Genomic DNA, 18,299 nt, shown 5'->3' on the forward strand with positions numbered 1-18,299 from the left:
TGTAGGGGCCACAACGAGGCAGATTGTACTGTGTGGGGGCAACTGCAGAGCAGATTGTACTGTGTGTGGGGGCCACTGCAGGGAAGATAGTACTGTCTGTGTGGGCCACTGCGGGGCAGATTGTACTGTGTGTGGGGGCCCCTGCAGGGCAGATTGTACTGTGTGGGGGGGCCACTGCAGGGAAGATTGTACTGTGTGGGGGGCACTGTGGGGCAGATTGTACTGTGTGGGGACAAATCTGGGGCAGATTGTACTGTGTGGGGTCCTGTCACTATTTATATCACACAATATCTGTTTTATAGCAGACATGATATTAGTACTGGCTGTAATAACATTGCACGGTCACTATAAAACAGATCCTGTGTGATGTAAATAGTGAACATTAATTGTTAAAAAGTACCAAATGCAAAGACCTTTAACTTTCAGTACAAGCTCTGTAAAGCCCCATTCACACAACTGTAATTTGTGGGTCTGCAATTGTGGATCCACAGGGTTTCCCCATTGTGGGACTATTAAAGGATTATCTTATCTTATCTTTTAAGGTTAAATTGCCATGTTGGCACTCCACAATAGGTTATTGGGTTTTGGGTTGCAGTTTGGGCACTTGATTTCAAAAAGGTTCACCATCACTGTCATAGACTATAATGGGGATTTCTGTTATTTTATATTGATACCGGTGTAGAGAAAAGAGAATTGAGATGTAATTCTTGGTGTCTACACAATCTTGCCACGAACACCATCATACCACTTATCTGACACCACGGTCATCTGGCGAGGAATTATGACTGTTCTTTGTTATTTGGTTTCAAGATGGAGGGCAGGACTTCCTCATCTCGTGACACCACTCAGGCCAGAGACTAGGAGAGTTAAATGGTCCTCACTGAGGGACAGAGCTCTCTTTATTGCTGGACAGCATGTAGGACACATGTTCTTGGACTTCTGACCCTGGGAGCCATATGAGCAGCCTGAGGCTCCTTTGTCTGACTCAAACATGTGCCCAGACAGACTCGTGTTGGTATTGTTCCTTTTCTATCTTTTATTCCCATTTTATTTTATGTATTGTATTGTGCTTATATCTGTATCTGCTTGTCCTCCACTGATATATATATATATATATATATATATATATATATATATATATATATATATATATGTATATATACTTTTTTTTCTGTATATGTTAGTGCCTAGTACTGACCCACTATAAAATTTATCAAGCTTGTTTTGAGTTATCCTATAAACCCAAGCACACTCACAGGGCACGAGTTGAAGGTAAGAAAGAAGGGTGATCACAGACATGCCAAGGGGATTTCGTAAGGCGATATCCTTCACACCTTGTTTTAATTTTCGTACATTTTTAAGGGCACTCATGGGCCTAAGTAAAAGAGTCTGGGAAGTCACAGCCGTCGAGGAATCCTTTCACAAGAGAACATTGGAGCAGCAGGACTGGACAGCGCTGGGAGGCAGTGGAGCGTCTGGGACAGATGAGGTTGTTTTGTTTTTGTTTTTTTCACCTCCCTAGCCTAAGTTGAAAAAAAAAATATCCTGGACAACCTCTTTAATGTCCTATATTAAGGATAGGTCATCACTATCCCAACCCCAGAAAAACCCATTAAAAGCTGCAACAGATGAAAAACATAACATTTTGTACGATTTTTTTTATATAGCCCCCAACACATTTCACAGTATACATCTACAGGAATCTGCAAACATATCATAAATGTAACAGAAGAGGGATGGCAGGCCCGGCTAATTAAATTCCAATCTGTGATGTCCTTGACTTCTCCATAGACAAGTGTGAAATAACAGAATCTGATTTGTATTGAGGATTTCACAGTTTTATGTTAAAAGTCTTATAGATAGTTTTGTATTCCGTTGATAAAGGAAATTGTACTTTAGGTTTAGCGATTCATTAAAACCAAAGACAAGGTCAGTGACTTATTGTTAAAATCCTTTATATAACCTTTAAAAGTGAATAAGCTACAGATTTAGCTCCAGAATCTGGTAACGTTGCAGCATCATAACTCATAAAAGCCATTGGAAGAAATTGAAAAAAGCTAACTTAAAGGGGGTCGTGCAGGACTCAAAAACATGGCTGCTGTCTTCTTCTAAGGAAGTGACATCATGTCCATATGCCATATTTCAATCTCATTAAGATTAGAGATGAGCGAACATTAAAGTGTCCAAGGTTCGAAGTCTTCTCCACGCTGCGTCCCCGCGTCTTCTTCCGGGTGGAATTCACTCTGCCTAGGCATCCGGCCTAGGCTGAGCCGACTGCGCATGCGCGTGTGGGTCTGCCCAGGCCCGACGCCTGAGCAGAGCCGACTGCGCATGTGCGTGTATGCGCGTGCATGCCCGTGCATGCGCAGTCGGCTCTGCCTAGGCCGGATGCCTAGGCAGAGTGACTTCCATCTGGAAGAAGACGCGGGGACGCAGCGCGGAGAAGACTTCGGAAAGGTAAGAGAAGAACCAGCGTTGATTGAATGTATAGCATTCTGCCAATCAACGCTGGTTCTGCATCGAACATTAAACTTCGAACAGCTAGTAGTGTTCGATCGAACTCTACTCGCTCATCTCTAATTAAGATGAATAGGACTGAGCTGCAGAATGGTCATGTGACCAAAAGAAATGATGTCACTTCCTGAAAAGAAGGCAGCAGCCATGTTTTCGAAGTTCTGTACAAGCCCTTTAAAGAGAGACACATATGTGTACCCAAAGGTGATTTTCAGGCTGTGTTTTCATGGCCTATCCTCAGAACATAATAGTAGCTCATGGGTGTCGATTCCCAAAAATTTTGAATTTGGCCGAAACGTGAAATTTTTGAAAAATTTGTAACAAACCCGGCTCTTTACAAATTGGTTTGCTCATCCTCTATTCTGTGCTTTCACCTATCTGTATACCTGCATGGTCAAAAACTGAGACTTCATAGTTAAAAATATCCAACAACAAAAAATATGAGGTGTTATATCACCAGACCCCGGGCCATGCAATATGTCAAACACCACTAAAATATTGAAAGAGAAAAGGTTAAAAGTAAAGAAGAGTCCCTTTGGGATTAAAATAGTATGTGATCTGGAGTGTAATACCCTCATCGTCTGTATAGGGGTCCAGCATTTACAGCACTCTAAAAAATCTATACCCGTAGCTTTGAGGTTTATTTTCTATGACTTCCTTGTAAGCAATGTATACATGGGATTGTGCTGTATAAAATGTAGAATTCATGTCACGTTCCACTCTTTCTACAAATGACAAATACATATCTTGTAATAGCTACAGAAGTGAGGAACATTAAACTGACAATGAAAAGATTATCTGGTTTGTAGTGAATTGTTAGATTATTGTCTGACACATTTTATAAGGTTTTATCCCAGACCATAGAAAATTCCTGTATTTATGGTCATATCCATTGGTAACTACTAAGATAGATAGAGAAAATGTTTTAGGCTAAGGCCCCACATATTGGGCCACAGGTGTTAACCAGCGGAGACCTGGCGGCAGTGCCCACACTGATCCTAGGGATTTTATTTTTGACTGAGGCCTCATTTTCTCATCGATACATGGGCACCGCCATTTTGGAGTGGATTGCCAGCCCCCAGAATGAGATCCAGTGCTGGCGATCCATTGCCAGCTGGGAGCCTATGGTAGGCTTCCAAGCTTGTCTGGCATATACTTTTACAAGTACAGGCTGCTCTATGTACTGTAGCATTGCATTGCAATCCATTGTACTAGTGATCAGACCCCTAGAGGGCCTAATAAAAAAAATATTAATTTAAATTTTTTTAAAATAATTAAAAACTCACCCCCCCCCCCCTTTTCCCAACAACACAAATAAGAGTAAAAAAAAAAAAAAAAAAAAAGAAAAAAAAGTGAAACACATACTGGTCTACAAATTTATAAAGATTTTTTCCACTTGGGGGGGGGGGGGGGGGGGGGGAATCGAAAGAGCTGTTCTGTTTTGGATTTTATTTAAATGTAAAAAAAACCTATATAAATTTGGAAACGTACCGACCCATAGAACACAAGTGACAAGTCGTTTGGCTGCAGAGTGAGCTCAAAGCTTGCAAGAAAGTCTCAAAAACATAGTTTTTCTCCAATTCCACGCAATTTTTTTTCCAGCTTTCCAGTACATTGTACAGAATATTAAATGGTACCATTGAAAAGTACAATTTGTCCAACAAATATTAAGCCCTGAATGGCTTTGGTGAATCAAAAAGTTATGGCATTTGGAAGGTGGGGAGTCAAAAATTAAAATAGAAAACTTAAAAATGGCTGTTTGAGGAAGGGGTTAAAGGGGTTGTCCAGCAGGAAGGTTGTCCAGTGGCCCTCTTGCCTTCCAGGCCCCTATGCAGAGGTTTCTCATCGGCCTGTCCACTGCACTGACATTATAGTTGACTGAATGACTGAAGAGAACTTCATAAGTGTAACCAAGTGATGCCTAACAGAGCAGATGACATCCATTCCCTCCCTTATCTGACCGTATGATTAGACTAATGGAACGCTATAAATGCTCTGTGTGATGGACGGAACATAATAATTAATGCCAGAAAGTGAATCCCATTTACCAGGTTGTCAAGCACAAGTTACTTAATGGACATGCGGTACCTTTTAAAGGATCATTAAGTGCAGACTGGTATTTTTACTCTTCCTCCTGAGATATCCTACCATTATGTCCTTCTATGAACACAAGTGCCTGGTACACATAATATCAAGGATGTTGCAAGTTCAAAGTGATTCCAAAAGAGAAGGTGAAAAATGATAGCCTCGGTATTCACAACCAAGAGAATAGAACACATATTTATTAACATGAAAGACACATTATCTATCCAAGTTATATCCATACACCACAAATATTTCATGTCATTTTCATTGGTGACACAGTAGATGTCTAGGCGGTAGTCCAGTTTTTTCCAGATGGGAGACAGCAGATCCTCGGATACAGACTCCACTGGTTCAGATCCTGTGGTTGGAGATACATAGTCTTTGATGTTGTCCCACACAAAAAGAAGTTGCAGGGTGTTAGTTCAAGCAATTGTAGAGGCCAATGGACCATTGGTGAATTGTTGTTTCCACTGTGAGCAATCCATTGCTCTGATTTGAGTCACCGTGTATCTCGGCTGCAGGTTATAATGATTACTATAATCGGGGTAAGTCTGGAGTATAAGACAATGTTGTAGAGGAGCAGAGGTAGCCATTGCGTCTGGACATTGGTGGGTGGATTCACAAAATGCCTGAAGAGGATGCCAGGAAACTGCAAGGATGCCCAGGAGAGGTAAGGCAAGGTGAGTATAACTGTTTGTAATTTCTCTTTACCTTCCTTGGGTTTCCACTCCGAACAAGTTTGGCCCAAAAGAAAACAGAGGGTGGTAAAATTTGTCAAAATTAATCTTGTGAGGTTCGTCCATCTCTGTCTCTGACTCTAACCACCGTGATTTTCTAGGATGGCTCCAGGGACCTAGTCTTCCTTTCCAACAGCTATTGGGGAAATACAGGGCAAGTCTCTGCTGTGGATATTCAAGTTTCCTCACTGGTGAACAGTACAGATGGTTAGTCAGCGGGGTTCCATGGTCCTGGTTCTGCGAACTTGGGTTTGCTGACATGCCATCATCTTCTACCAAGAGCTATTGGCTAACTCACACTACCAGAAAGTTCTTCTGGCTAAAAATTAGAGTTTCCAAGTCACCCCTAAATTCCTCCCACTTGCTAGGCAATCCAGATCACAAGCCACTTCTGCATACATAGTAATACAGAAATAGTATATCAATATTCGTATAACCAGTATAAAGCTGGAAAGTGAGATTACCAGTAGTCAGAGCCGTTTTATCACACTGGTGGGCCCAGTGCAGAGGTTTCATAAGTCCCCCTCCCCCCTCCACCATCACCACCCACTATTATATGCATCTGAAAGCTGCCAAAAACTTTGATTTTATATGGAGACATTCAATGGGTGAGAACATGTTATCTGACCGATGGAACTTTTGTACATTCAGCTCTAGTAATAATCATTATTTCTATTATTTTAGCATGTAACGGATATCACTAGAGAGGCGGTCGGTGTATGTTACTCTATAAGGATCAGGCATGGACAGAATTGAGACAGGTTCAATGTAAATTTTACTGATGCAACTCTTTTGGCGCTGCAACTCGATGATGGTAAACATCTGGATCACAGCACCAATAAAAAATGTTTTAAATTTTTGCATGGACACATCCCTTCTGCTAAAGGCATGCCCCTTTTGAGTGCGACACATCCTCTTTGGGAATTGCATACCCCATTTTTGTAATCTGGAACCAAAATGTGCCAGTCCCCCGTCTTTTTAACAACATGCCCAGCACATAAAGTGCCCATGTCATTCATAATATGACCAGACCAAAGAGGCCGGCCACTTTTCCAGGGTAACGGGAGGTCACCTCTTTTTCGGGAGACTCTTGGATGGTTTGGGAAAGCTGGGAAATATAAGGATAATGGATCATGCCACACTGAAAAAATTAATTGTTCAGGAATGGTTATGGGAACTTAAAGGGTTCAAGATGTTGACTTGGTCCCCAAATTGGTTATGTCGATCTGTGGGATGCGTTGGAAAAATCCAGGTAGTCTTCACCTTGCCACATACAGTACAAAGTTTCTGGAGCTAATGTCTGGGTGCCAAATATCACAAGTCACTTTCTTGTAGAGTCCATGGCTCAATGTCACGCAGGCACAGGAGAACCGTCCATCTATCCTTCTACATATAATATAAGGCAGGTGGGATTTATTTTATGGTTGATCGGTGTACACTTCCTTTTCGTTGAATAGATACATGTGCTTTAGTTAAATGAGGATAACGTTCTAAAAATGAAGACAAATTTCTCAATTTAAGTCATTTTATTTTTGTCTGCGGATTTTCTCGGAGAACACATTAATTATAACCTGTTATTTATCTAACATCCGACATAGGTTCCCCCTCCCTTCATGCAGAGGAGTTGGTAATGTGCTGGTGTAACCTTTACAACCCTGTGTTTTCCTCATCCAACACCCTTAAATGTCATAGTGAATTATAGATTGCAGCAAACATGAAGATTTTGTCCATTAATGATCTTATTCTATCTTTTGGTGACCATAATCTGCAATTGTCACTCAGCGTCTTGTATGATTTATACCTTTGGGTTTTTCCTCACAATATAAAGAATCTTATTACTATGTTATTCACCACCTCCACCAACTCCAATTCTTTGCATCTGGAAAAGTCCTCTTCAGTGTCAAATCTAGTTAGTAGAGATGAGCGAACAGCGTTCGATTGAGTACATGTTCGATCGGATATCAGGCTGTTCGAGGTATTCGATTCCAGTCAAACACCAGGTGGTAAACTCACTAAAAATTAGATTCCCCTCCCACCTTCCCTGGCGCTTTTTTTTGCACCAATAACTGCATAGGGGAGGTGGGACAGGAACTACGACAACGGAGGCATCGGAAAAATAAATCAGCTAATTCAGGTGACCTCCAATTTATACAAACAGTAGATTTAATATCCGGGTCATATGAGACTGTGAACTATGTGGCTGTGAGACAGGCATAGATGTACAGGCAGGGTTAGCTAGGGATTACCTTTATTTAGGTGGGAATGTCACTCACCCAGCTCTTTGGGGCTCTATCTGGTCAGGATCCCTGTCAGCTTATGATATCTGCGAGCTGACGTTTTCCCATAGGAATGCATTGACGAGCGTTGATTGTCCGAATGCCATACAGTGTACAGCATTCGGCCAATCAACGCTGGTTCTGCCAGAGGCTCGTCTGTGAGGAGGCGGAGTCTAAGATCAGACCAGAATGGAGACTGCTGTGGACCGACCTTAGACTCCGCCTCCTCCGGCAGATCCAGCGTTGATTGGCCGAATGCTGTACTCTGTATGGCATTCGGCCAATCAATGCAGGTCAATGCATTCCTATGGGAAAAAGTCAGCTCCTGCATATCACAAGCTGACAGGGATCCTGACATAATACAGAGACTTGGGCATGTTAGATGCCCCCAGACATGCTTCCCCTGCTGTCCGAGTTGCATTCCAGGGTATTGGCATCATTTCCTGGGGTGTCATAGTGGACTTGGTGACCCTCCTGAGTTGAATATTAGTTTCCCCCTAAACGAGTATTTATTCCCCATCCTATTAATATTATAAATGTGAAAGATTGTGAGTTTGTGGGTTTGTGTGTTTGGATGTTTGCATGTTCGGATGTTTGTTGCTCAATCACGGAAAAACCGCTCCACCGATTTGGCTGAAATTTTCCACAAACATAGTTAATACACCCAATTAAACAATAGGCTACTTTTCGTCACAATAGCTCACATACGTTTGTGCCAGGACCCCCACAAAACCCAAACTCACACCACCATCTCTGCAATCTCACACACTTTGGACCATAGCAAGCCACAAAATTCATATTGCCCTCTGCAGCCTCGCCCCTAACCCCACACAATCACATATACATATACTTTACCACTTTGCCCCTCACCCTAACGATACTCCAGGAGGCTCTCTTTAACGCTCCAGAGTAGCCATGTTTGCCGACCCCCACCACTCTGACAATCCGCGACACCCCCCACCCATGTCAATACCCCTAGGCGGTCTAATAAATGCAAAAAAAAAAGTTTAAAAAAGTAAAAAAAAATATTAAAAAAAAAATAAAAAGGATTAAAAATTCAAATCACCCCCCTTTCCCTAGAACACATATAAAAGTAGTTAAAAACTGTGAAACACATACATGTTAGGTATCCCCACGTCCGAAATCGCCCGCTCTACAAAGCTATACAAATATTTTTCCTGTTCGGTAAATGCCGTAGCGGGAAAAATGGTCAAAAGTGCCAAACCGCCATTTTTTCACTGTTTTGAATCTGCTAAAAATTTGAATAAAAAGTGATCAAAGCAATAACATTTCCCGAAAATGGTAGAACTACAAAGTACACCCGTTCCCGCAAAAAAAGACGCCCTATACATCCCCGTACACGCACGTATAAAAAAGTTACGGCTGTCGGAATATGGCGACTTTTCAAAAAATAATTTTTTAACACAGTTTTGGATTTTTTTTAAGGGGTCAAAATGTAAATAAAACCATATAAATTTGGTATCCCCAGAATCGTAACAAAATACAGAATACAGGGGACATGTCATTTTGGTTGCACAGTGAACGCCGTAAAACCAAAGCCCGTAAGAAAGTCGCAGAAATGCATTTTTTCTTCAAATCCACCCCATTCTGAATTTTTTCCCTGCTTCCCAGTACATTATATAGAATAAATAATGGTGGCATCATGAAGAAAAATTTGTCCCAGGAAAAATTAAGACCTCATATGGCTCTGGGAGCGGAGAAATAAAAAAGTTATGGGGTTTAGAAGGAGGGGAGTCAAAAACGAAAATCAAAAAATGCCATCGGCGGGAAAGGGTTAACTTCAAATACTTCTGTCCCAAAGTCACTATGTAAAGTTTCTCACAACACCGTATAGCAGCTCTAATACAAAGTAACTGCAACACGAAAGTCTCACGTATTCTCTGAATTACAGAAACAACAAGATACAAAGTTACATTTCATATCCCATACCTGATACACAGTACGAAAACCTTACCCACGCCTGTATATACCCACTTCTACAATCACCGCAGACGAAGTCGCGGGTAACAGCTAGTAGACTATAATGGGGTTCGATGTTTGATCAAACGGTCGAGTATTGAGTGGCTACTCAAATAGAACTTCGAACATTTCACTGTTTGCTCATCTCTACTAGTTAGCTAGTGGGGAGCAGGGGGTTCTGAGTCTGTGGGAACAACCCTGAGGTCACCATAAACACATGCAATTTTTTCAACTATATTGGTGTCTGAAGGATACCTATACAGTTTAAATATGTGGTACAGCAGGAAGCATTCAGCCATTACAGGGCTGCCAGCTGACAACCAACAGACAAGATGTCTGTCCAGAACAGACAGGCACAATTCTATGACATGATAGCATTATGCTTCCTGCACTGAGATGAAAATATCCTGTCTGCGCCTACGCACCTTGTGAAGTAAAGAGGAGAGACGGCGAGAGTGGCGGCTACATGTAGCAAGGGATCATAGTTAGGGGGTATAACTTATTATAGGGAACATTATGGCTATAGGGGAGATCATTTATATTAGGGGCATTATTTATGGTCTTCTTTAACCCCATGCCTGTACCTGTAAATCACAATGTCCAGACGTGTATGGAGTAGGCTCAGGAATGGAGCCTTCTCTATACGTGTCAGCTATGTTCAGATATGTTATACAGCGGACACCCATTGGAAGCTTTCGATATTATAGATACATTTCCAGGATCAGAGTTAACCCGTCTTGTAATGCACTCCCCCCCAAACCCATGTTCATGGAAAACATACAGACAAGGTGTAATAGAATGATGGAAAATGAACAGTACACTGCTGTACTGCTCCTTAGTGCCCCCTATAGTATAATGCTCTCCTAATGGACTTACACAGTATAATTCTCCCTTGGTGGCCTCCACATTTTATAACACCCTGTGTTATAATACATAGTACAAATTTCACTCCAATACCCTCACACAGAATTATGACCCTATAGTACCCCCCGCATTGTAAAATGTTCTTATAGTTTCCTTCCAGTGCCAGCCATGTGCCCACAGGGGAGGTGTAGGGAGTCTGCAGGAGACTTTTGTTTCAGAGTGTTTCCGTAGGTATCATTAACATGCTGCGATTTACAAAAATGCAACGTTTTAGAAATCGCAGCATTTCCGCTATAGATTTTTTTTTCTGCAAAGTGTGGATGGGATTAGCCATCTACTATGCAGGTACAAATCGCAGCATTTTGCTACATGAGGCCCGTGCCTTTAATTATTTATTGACCATGAACATTTGCCCTAAAGTTTTCCTGTCTGCTGTTTCTGAATCTGAACCTTCCATCAAGTTAGAAATAATGCTAAACAGCAACACCTTTTATAGAAGGACGCTCGGAGTGAAAGGGAATATTTGGAGAATTTCCCAGAAGCAATGAGAGTAATTACTGAAGCACTCCATCACTAGACATTCTCCAGATCCATTTCTTGCACCTACAATATGCAATTAAACAGTTAACACGTCATCACTTCCACTGAGCGTGCTCGCTTTGATGCGCCGTCTCCTAATCTACAGCAATGGAACAGAGACTTGAACAGCTGCTATGAGCCATTGAAAGTTGTGTTATTTCTTCTGGTTGGCTGCTCTCATTATTATACATCATTAGTTACACTTGTGTGAGTTTTAATAACATCTTCAGAATTGCAGAGTCCACTTTCCATTACAACCATATAGGAGCGAAATGTTTATCTTAAAGGGACACTTATCCTAAAAGGAGCGCTAAAGGGAAACAAAAAATGTAATTGTCTTCACTTTTTGTCAGTCCGCAGCAATTTCTTCATGATCCTACACAAAGTACAGGAAGTACTGTCCTGCTGCTTTATTCCATCTATAGCTGCTGACAGGTGAGGCTTAAAGGGGCTCTATCAGCAATATTATGCTCTATGAGCCCCACATATGCGTGAATAGTCTTTAAAAAGCTATTCAGGCACCACTAATCTTATTTTAACCCCCCCACACACCCCCCGTTTTAAACTAATACCCTAAAAACCAATATGGAAATTATACTTAGCATGCACGCTGGGGGATCATGCACTGGACGACCTAATCTTCGGTCCCACCTTCCTCTTCTTTCCTCTTCCAGCGACCTCCTCCCGGGCTTGCTCTTCCCCGCCTCCATCTTCTTATCTTCCTGCGGGGTGTGTTCAAATTCTGCTACTGCGCACGCTCTGACGGAGGGGAAGGGAAGATGGAGGGGAAGAGCAAGCCTGGGAGGACGTCGCTGGAAGAAGACACCAGCGAAAGGCGGGACCGAAGATGACGTTGACCAGTGCATGAAATGCCCAGCGGCATAATTTTGCTAATAGAGCCCCTTTAACCTTGGGGGTATTGTTTAGACTAAGGCCCCATGTTGCGGAAATGCAGCTTTATTTGTTGCAGATTTTGCGCCAAAGCCAGGAGTGGATTGAGCAGAAGCTAGAAGTATAAGAACTTCCTATATATTTCCAATTCCTTTTGTAGCCATTCTAGGCTTTGGCTCAAAAAACTGCAGCAAAATCTGCAAGAAAAAAGCTGCGTTTCTGCAATGTGGGCTGGATGCAGATGACCGTGCTGCAACCAGCCTGCCGTGTACTAAAAGCATGTCCCCATGTTCCGCCCATGCACAGACCGTGCTTCTGCAGCTCCTTTCATTAAATGAATAGGTGCCACGGAAGCACGGGCCACAAAACAGGACAGGAATAAAACCTGTTCTATATTTTGTGGCCTGGACTGTTGGCCCGCACACGGAACCGTAGAATTCATGGTCGTGTGTATGGGCCCATAGGAAGCAATGGCTCAGTGTGCCAGCCATGAAATAAACAGATAGCACACTGACCACGGCCATGGTCATCTGCAAAGGGATTTTCCTGGTTAAAAATATTGCTGATCTATCCCTTAGTCCAAGCTTGTCTCCTTAGAACTGAAAAATATATAAAGAAATTTTCTTTTTGTATCCTTGAGATCAGTCATAGGGTTTGATCTAGAGCCCCATGGTATATTGCTATGCCCTTTCCCTGTGTATTATATCTCTACCGTGGAATTATTTCACATTATTACCTATGTTACGATATCACTGTTTACAGGCATTTGTTACCTTTAAGTCAAGGCATGTTCCATGGAAGTCATTTGATAAACTATTTTGCACTAAGCATGGCCTGCTTTATGTCCATGTCATATATGAATATGGAAAGGGTTTCTTATCTTACCTAAGCAAGCAAGAAAAATGAAAAAAATTGACTATAATGAAACCAGTATGGAAGACAAATGTGATACCTGCAGCATAAAGCACACATCTAGTCCCCGCAACAATAATGTAGTATATAAACCCCAATACATCATTGGTGTCAGTGATATACTGAGTGAGATTCTATGTATCAGATAATAGATGATACTATCAAAAGCTGAGAGAACAGAAGTATCTTGAACCAGACTGAATTTAAAAAAATTATTTTGTATTACTTTCAGAACTTTCATCAACTTTGAGCAGGTCCGCCAAGCCAGCAACATCTTTTTTTCCTGTCACAATTATACTTGATTTATTATGTGAGTAACAAAGGTCGTGATGGTCTTGGGAAGCATATGAAGACCTGTGCTATGCTCACGGTGGACGTTTATGGTTTACAACAGATAAGTGGATCTTTAATGGGGTTGTCCTGACTTAAAGGGGACCTCCACCAAATCCAGTTTTTAACATCTATTAAAATGCGCCACTCCACTGATTCCAGCACAGTTGCAATATTCTCTCTAGTCTCCACCGTTCCTGAGCGCAGATAGTTTTGGTGCCTGATGTGCTATTTAAGCTCTGGAATGTCAGGTGGGCGGTGTCAGGCAGGGGGTGTGATTCAGAGCTCCAATCAGAGGCAGTCACTGTCAGAGCTCAGAATCACACCCCTTGTCTGCTCCTGCCTGACACCACCCTCCTGATAGTACAGAGCCTAAATAGCATATCAAGCACCAGAAGTAACTGCACTGATTGCTCAGGAATGGTGGGGGCTAGAGAAAAAAAAATCCAACTGTTGTTGGAATCAGTGGAGTAGAGACTATTAAATGATGCAAATAGCTAGATTTGTTAAATGTGCTCCTTAAGCCTTTTATGGCCTATCCTCAGAATAGGCCTTAAATAATGGATTGGTGGAGGGGCAACAGTTAGCCCCCAGACCAATTACCTGCTTCCAGTACCAATCCTGTATACCATGCAGAAAGCTCCATCCCCTGTACTGTGTCCAGACGCCCTCGCTACAGCCTATCTCCCACTGACTTCAATGAGGCAAAGGCTACAATGGCAGCATCTGGCTGCTATACAGAGGATAGAGCTTTCTGTTTCCAGCCCTGTATAGTGTGTAGTATGGGCACAACTCTGTACAACTGATCGCTCCAGGGGTCACTTGTACAGGGGTCAATTATCCAAAGGATATTTTTTATTTTGCTTTCATATATAGCACCATCTTATTCCACAGAACTTTACAGACATTGTCAGTCACTGTCCCATGTAGAGCTCACAATCTACATTCCCTATCAGTATGTCCTTGGAGTGTGGGAAGAAACCCACACAAACACAGGGAGAACATATAAACTCCTTGCAGATGTCCTTGGCAAGATTCGAACCCAGGACTCCAGCACTGCAAGGCTACAGTGCTAACCAGTGCTGCCCGTGAGGATAGGCCATAAAAAGCTTAAACCTTGACAACCCCTTTAACAACTGGTTTGACGCTGGATAAAATAAGTCTAAGAAGGATGTATGTGTGGAATGTACAGTCCTATGAAAAAGTTTGGGCACCCCTATTAATCTTAATCATTTTTAGTTCTAAATATTTTGGTATTTGCAACAGCCATTTCAGTTTGATATATCTAATAACTGATGGACACAGTAATATTTCAGGATTGAAATGAGGTTTATTGTACTAACAGAAAATGTGCAATATGCATTAAACCAAAATTTGACCGGTGCAAAAGTATGGGCACCTCAACAGAAAAGTGACATTAATATTTAGTAGATCCTCCTTTTGCAAAGATAACAGCCTCTAGTCGCTTCCTGTAGCTTTTAATCAGTTCCTGGATCCTGGATAAAGGTATTTTGGACAAACAATTCAAGTTCAGTTAAGTTAGATGGTCGCCGAGCATGGACAGCCCTCTTCAAATCATCCCACAGATGTTCAATGATATTCAGGTCTGGGGACTGGGATGGCCATTCCAGAACATTGTAATTGTTCCTCTGCATGAATGCCTGAGTTGATTTGGAGCAGTGTTTTGGATCATTGTCTTGCTGAAATATCCATCCCCGGCGTAACTTCAACTTCGTCACTGATTCTTGAACATTATTCTCAAGAATCTGCTGATACTGAGTGGAATCCATGCGACTCTCAACTTTAACAAGATTCCCGATGCCGGCATTGGCCACACAGCCCCAAAGCATGATGGAACCTCCACCAAATTTTACAGTGGGTAGCATGTGTTTTTCTTGGAATGCTGTTTCTTTTTGGACGCCATGCATAACGCCTTTTTTTATAACCAAACAACTCAATTTTTGTTTCCAAAATGAAGCTGCCTTGTCCAAATGTGCTTTTTCATACCTCAGGCAACTCTATTTGTGGCGTACGTGCAGAAACGGCTTCTTTCTCATCACTCTCCCATACAGCTTCTATTTGTGCAAAGTGCGCTGTATAGTTGACCGATGCACAGTGACACCATCTGCAGCAAGATGATGCTGCAGCTCTTTGGAGGTGGTCTGTGGATTGTCCTTGACTGTTCTCACCATTCTTCTTCTCTGCCTTTCTGATATTTTTCTTGGCCTGCCACTTCTGGGCTTAACAAGAACTGTCCCTGTGGTCTTCCATTTCCTTACTACATTCATCACAGTGGAAACTGACAGGTTAAATCTCTGAGACAACTTTTTGTATCCGTCCCCTGAACAACTATGTTGAACAATCTTTGTTTTCATATCATTTGAGAGTTGTTTTGAGTAGCCCATGATGCCACTCTTCAGAGGAGATTCAAATAGGAGATCAACTTGCAATTGGCCACCTTAAATACCTTTTCTTATGATTGGATACATCTGGCTATGAAGTTCAAAGCTCACTGAGGTTACAAAACCAATTTTGTGCTTCAGTAAGTCAGTAAAAAGTAGTTAGGGGAATTCAAATCAATAAAATGATAAGGGTGCCCATACTTTTGCACCAGTCAAATTTTGGTTTAATGCATATTGCACATTTTCTGTTAGTACAATAAACCTCATTTCAATCCTGAAATATTACTGTGTCCATCAGTTATTAGATATATCAAACTGAAATGGCTGTTGCAAACACCAAAATATTTAGAACAAAAAATGATTAAGATTAATAGGGGTGCCCAAACTTTTTCATAGGACTGTATTAAGACTGGCATTACCTACTCCCTAAGGGGCGCCAGAATTATCAAAAGGTTTTGGCATGCCAAAAAAAAAAAAAAAAAAAAAAAACTGGCACTCTCTCAGGTGCCAAAATGGAAATCTACCCCAGTCAGGAACTAGTGTAGTGTGAAAAGGATATCAGTTTTTCTCAATTAAAGAAACTCATTCCCCAATATATACAATTCATTGAACAGTATCATATTTAGTTATTGCCATCTTTCTGAAAACTCATGCGACCCTACAGATGGGTCATGTGATAGTGACCCCCTGAGAACTAAATGTGTTCCTGTAACCTCAGCATCTTAGGTACCAGGTTTCTTTGTGATGAAGCTGCATGGATATATCCGCACAAGCTCTCCACATGGGGGATAGAAATGTATATATCTACAGTTTATTACCATCATACAGTAATGGAGTGCTGATAAAAAAAAAACAAAAAACAGCACCGCGCAAGCGATAGTGTATTACCGCTAGTCAAATGAGTATAACATGAAAGATAGAATATACACCATAACTATACACTTGAAAAACGGACAATCTTGAGCTCCAAAACATGTTGTTGTTCTTCTGAAGACATCTGGGTAAGCATGGTCCTTCTGTCCACCTTTCTGTTGGATTTGGTCTTTGGATCTACTACTGATACAGTAACAGAGGGGAAGATGACACTGTTGCCTACATAAGGACTTAGGATAATTACATTGACCCCAGCAGGAAGGGATGGTACTGTCTCTAACTGCCCAAGTTATGCTGTGCAGAGGTTCATGGGATTCAAAGCAGGAAACACTGAAAGAGAAATCTATACAGTAGATGTTTTTTTGGGCTAACAATATTTATGACCTATCCTAAGTAGTCGCGTAACTACTGGGGTAGCAGTGGTAGCGACTGCCACAGGGCCCAGGACACTAGGGGCCCGGTGACAGACGCTACCGTTGCATTTTTTTTTTCTTAATAGGCCGTTACCAACTAGAGTTACTCCATCCAGTAACAGGCCCTATTTACTTACCGATCCTGGCCGGGGCTGTGATCGGCAAGAGACACCACAGGCCTCACAAACACTATTATTATACTCAGGAGTCTTTTCAGATCCCCGAGTATAATGATCGGAAGCCCGGTACAGGTAAGGGAACATAAAAAACTGTTTTACTTACCTCCCGCGCTTCAGACAGGCATCGGGCTTAGTTGTGTGACGTCCCTGACGTCACTTGAACTGGATCTGTGTCGCGGGTCATGTGATGTCCTGACATCATTGAAGATGGCCAACACCACCGAGGACTGCAGCAGAGCGGGATAGGTAAGTGACAGTGTTTTTTACATTTGTATCCCCCCTCGGTCTCCAATTATTATACTCTGGGGTCTGAAAAGACCGGTCGGTCAAGGTCTTCGGCATCAGTGTCGGTCAGGGGGGAGCTCCATGTCAAAAGTTTGCCATGGGGCCCCACCATTCCTAGTTATGCCACTGATCCTAAGAATATATGACCAATATCAGATCGACTAGGATCTGACACCCAGCACCCTCATCAATTAGCAGTTGTATACAGCTGATACTTAGAGTATGGAGCAGGAAACTGATAGCTCTGTTCTCTGCCTGATGGCCAGAACTGGTACTGCAGATCACTTCCATTCTCTGTATTTCAACTATTGAGAACAACTAATGGATGGAAGTGCAGTTTCAGACCCCCACAGATCTGACATTAGTGTCCTATCCTAAGGATAGGTTATCAATATTTTTAGCATGGAAACCCCTATAAGGGGTCTGATCAAAAACAGATAGGTGGCTGGACTGCAGTGATAGGATTGCTATATACATAGAAGACATACAGAGTGGACAACCAAGCGAGGGCTTTAGGTATGAAAAAAAATCAATTATCAAAATACCAAAAACTACAGTATGCAAGCCACTTCAAATACTTCCTAGTCCTTTAAGAAAAAGCTTTGACCAACACCTAGAGAAGCAAATACTATGTGTATCAAAAACATTAATACCATAAAGGACTCAATACAATGAAAGATTTTAGTTCTAAAAACCCAAAGCGGCAATGCAGAAGTGACAGAAGGAAAATGCGTTAGTCTGCAGGGTGAGCTCATCATAAAAGCAAATGTTCCAGATTTCATTCCATGGTGCCCACTTTGAAGTGTTCCTACAAAAATATTTTCTTTCATACCTCCTAGCTATCAGGTCTTTGAACAGTGTCCTCAAAAATAATTTATTTGGCGACGTTACACTGACTTATCCCATAATCTTGTGTTTTCCTTCTCTCTTTGAACTCCATTTAGAACATATTGAAATAATATTGTAAGGAAAATAATTA

General features: G+C 41.8%; 1 protein-coding gene across 2 annotated transcripts in view; it reads right to left on the minus strand.

The window, feature by feature from the left end:
• The window catches only part of SLC2A9 (solute carrier family 2 member 9), a 220,024-nt gene that overhangs the window by 39,102 nt on the left and 162,623 nt on the right, over positions 1 to 18,299 (minus strand). The window lies entirely within an intron of this gene.

Source organism: Leptodactylus fuscus, chromosome 1, assembly GCF_031893055.1.
Source record: "Leptodactylus fuscus isolate aLepFus1 chromosome 1, aLepFus1.hap2, whole genome shotgun sequence".
Taxonomy (NCBI): Eukaryota; Metazoa; Chordata; class Amphibia; order Anura; family Leptodactylidae; genus Leptodactylus; species Leptodactylus fuscus.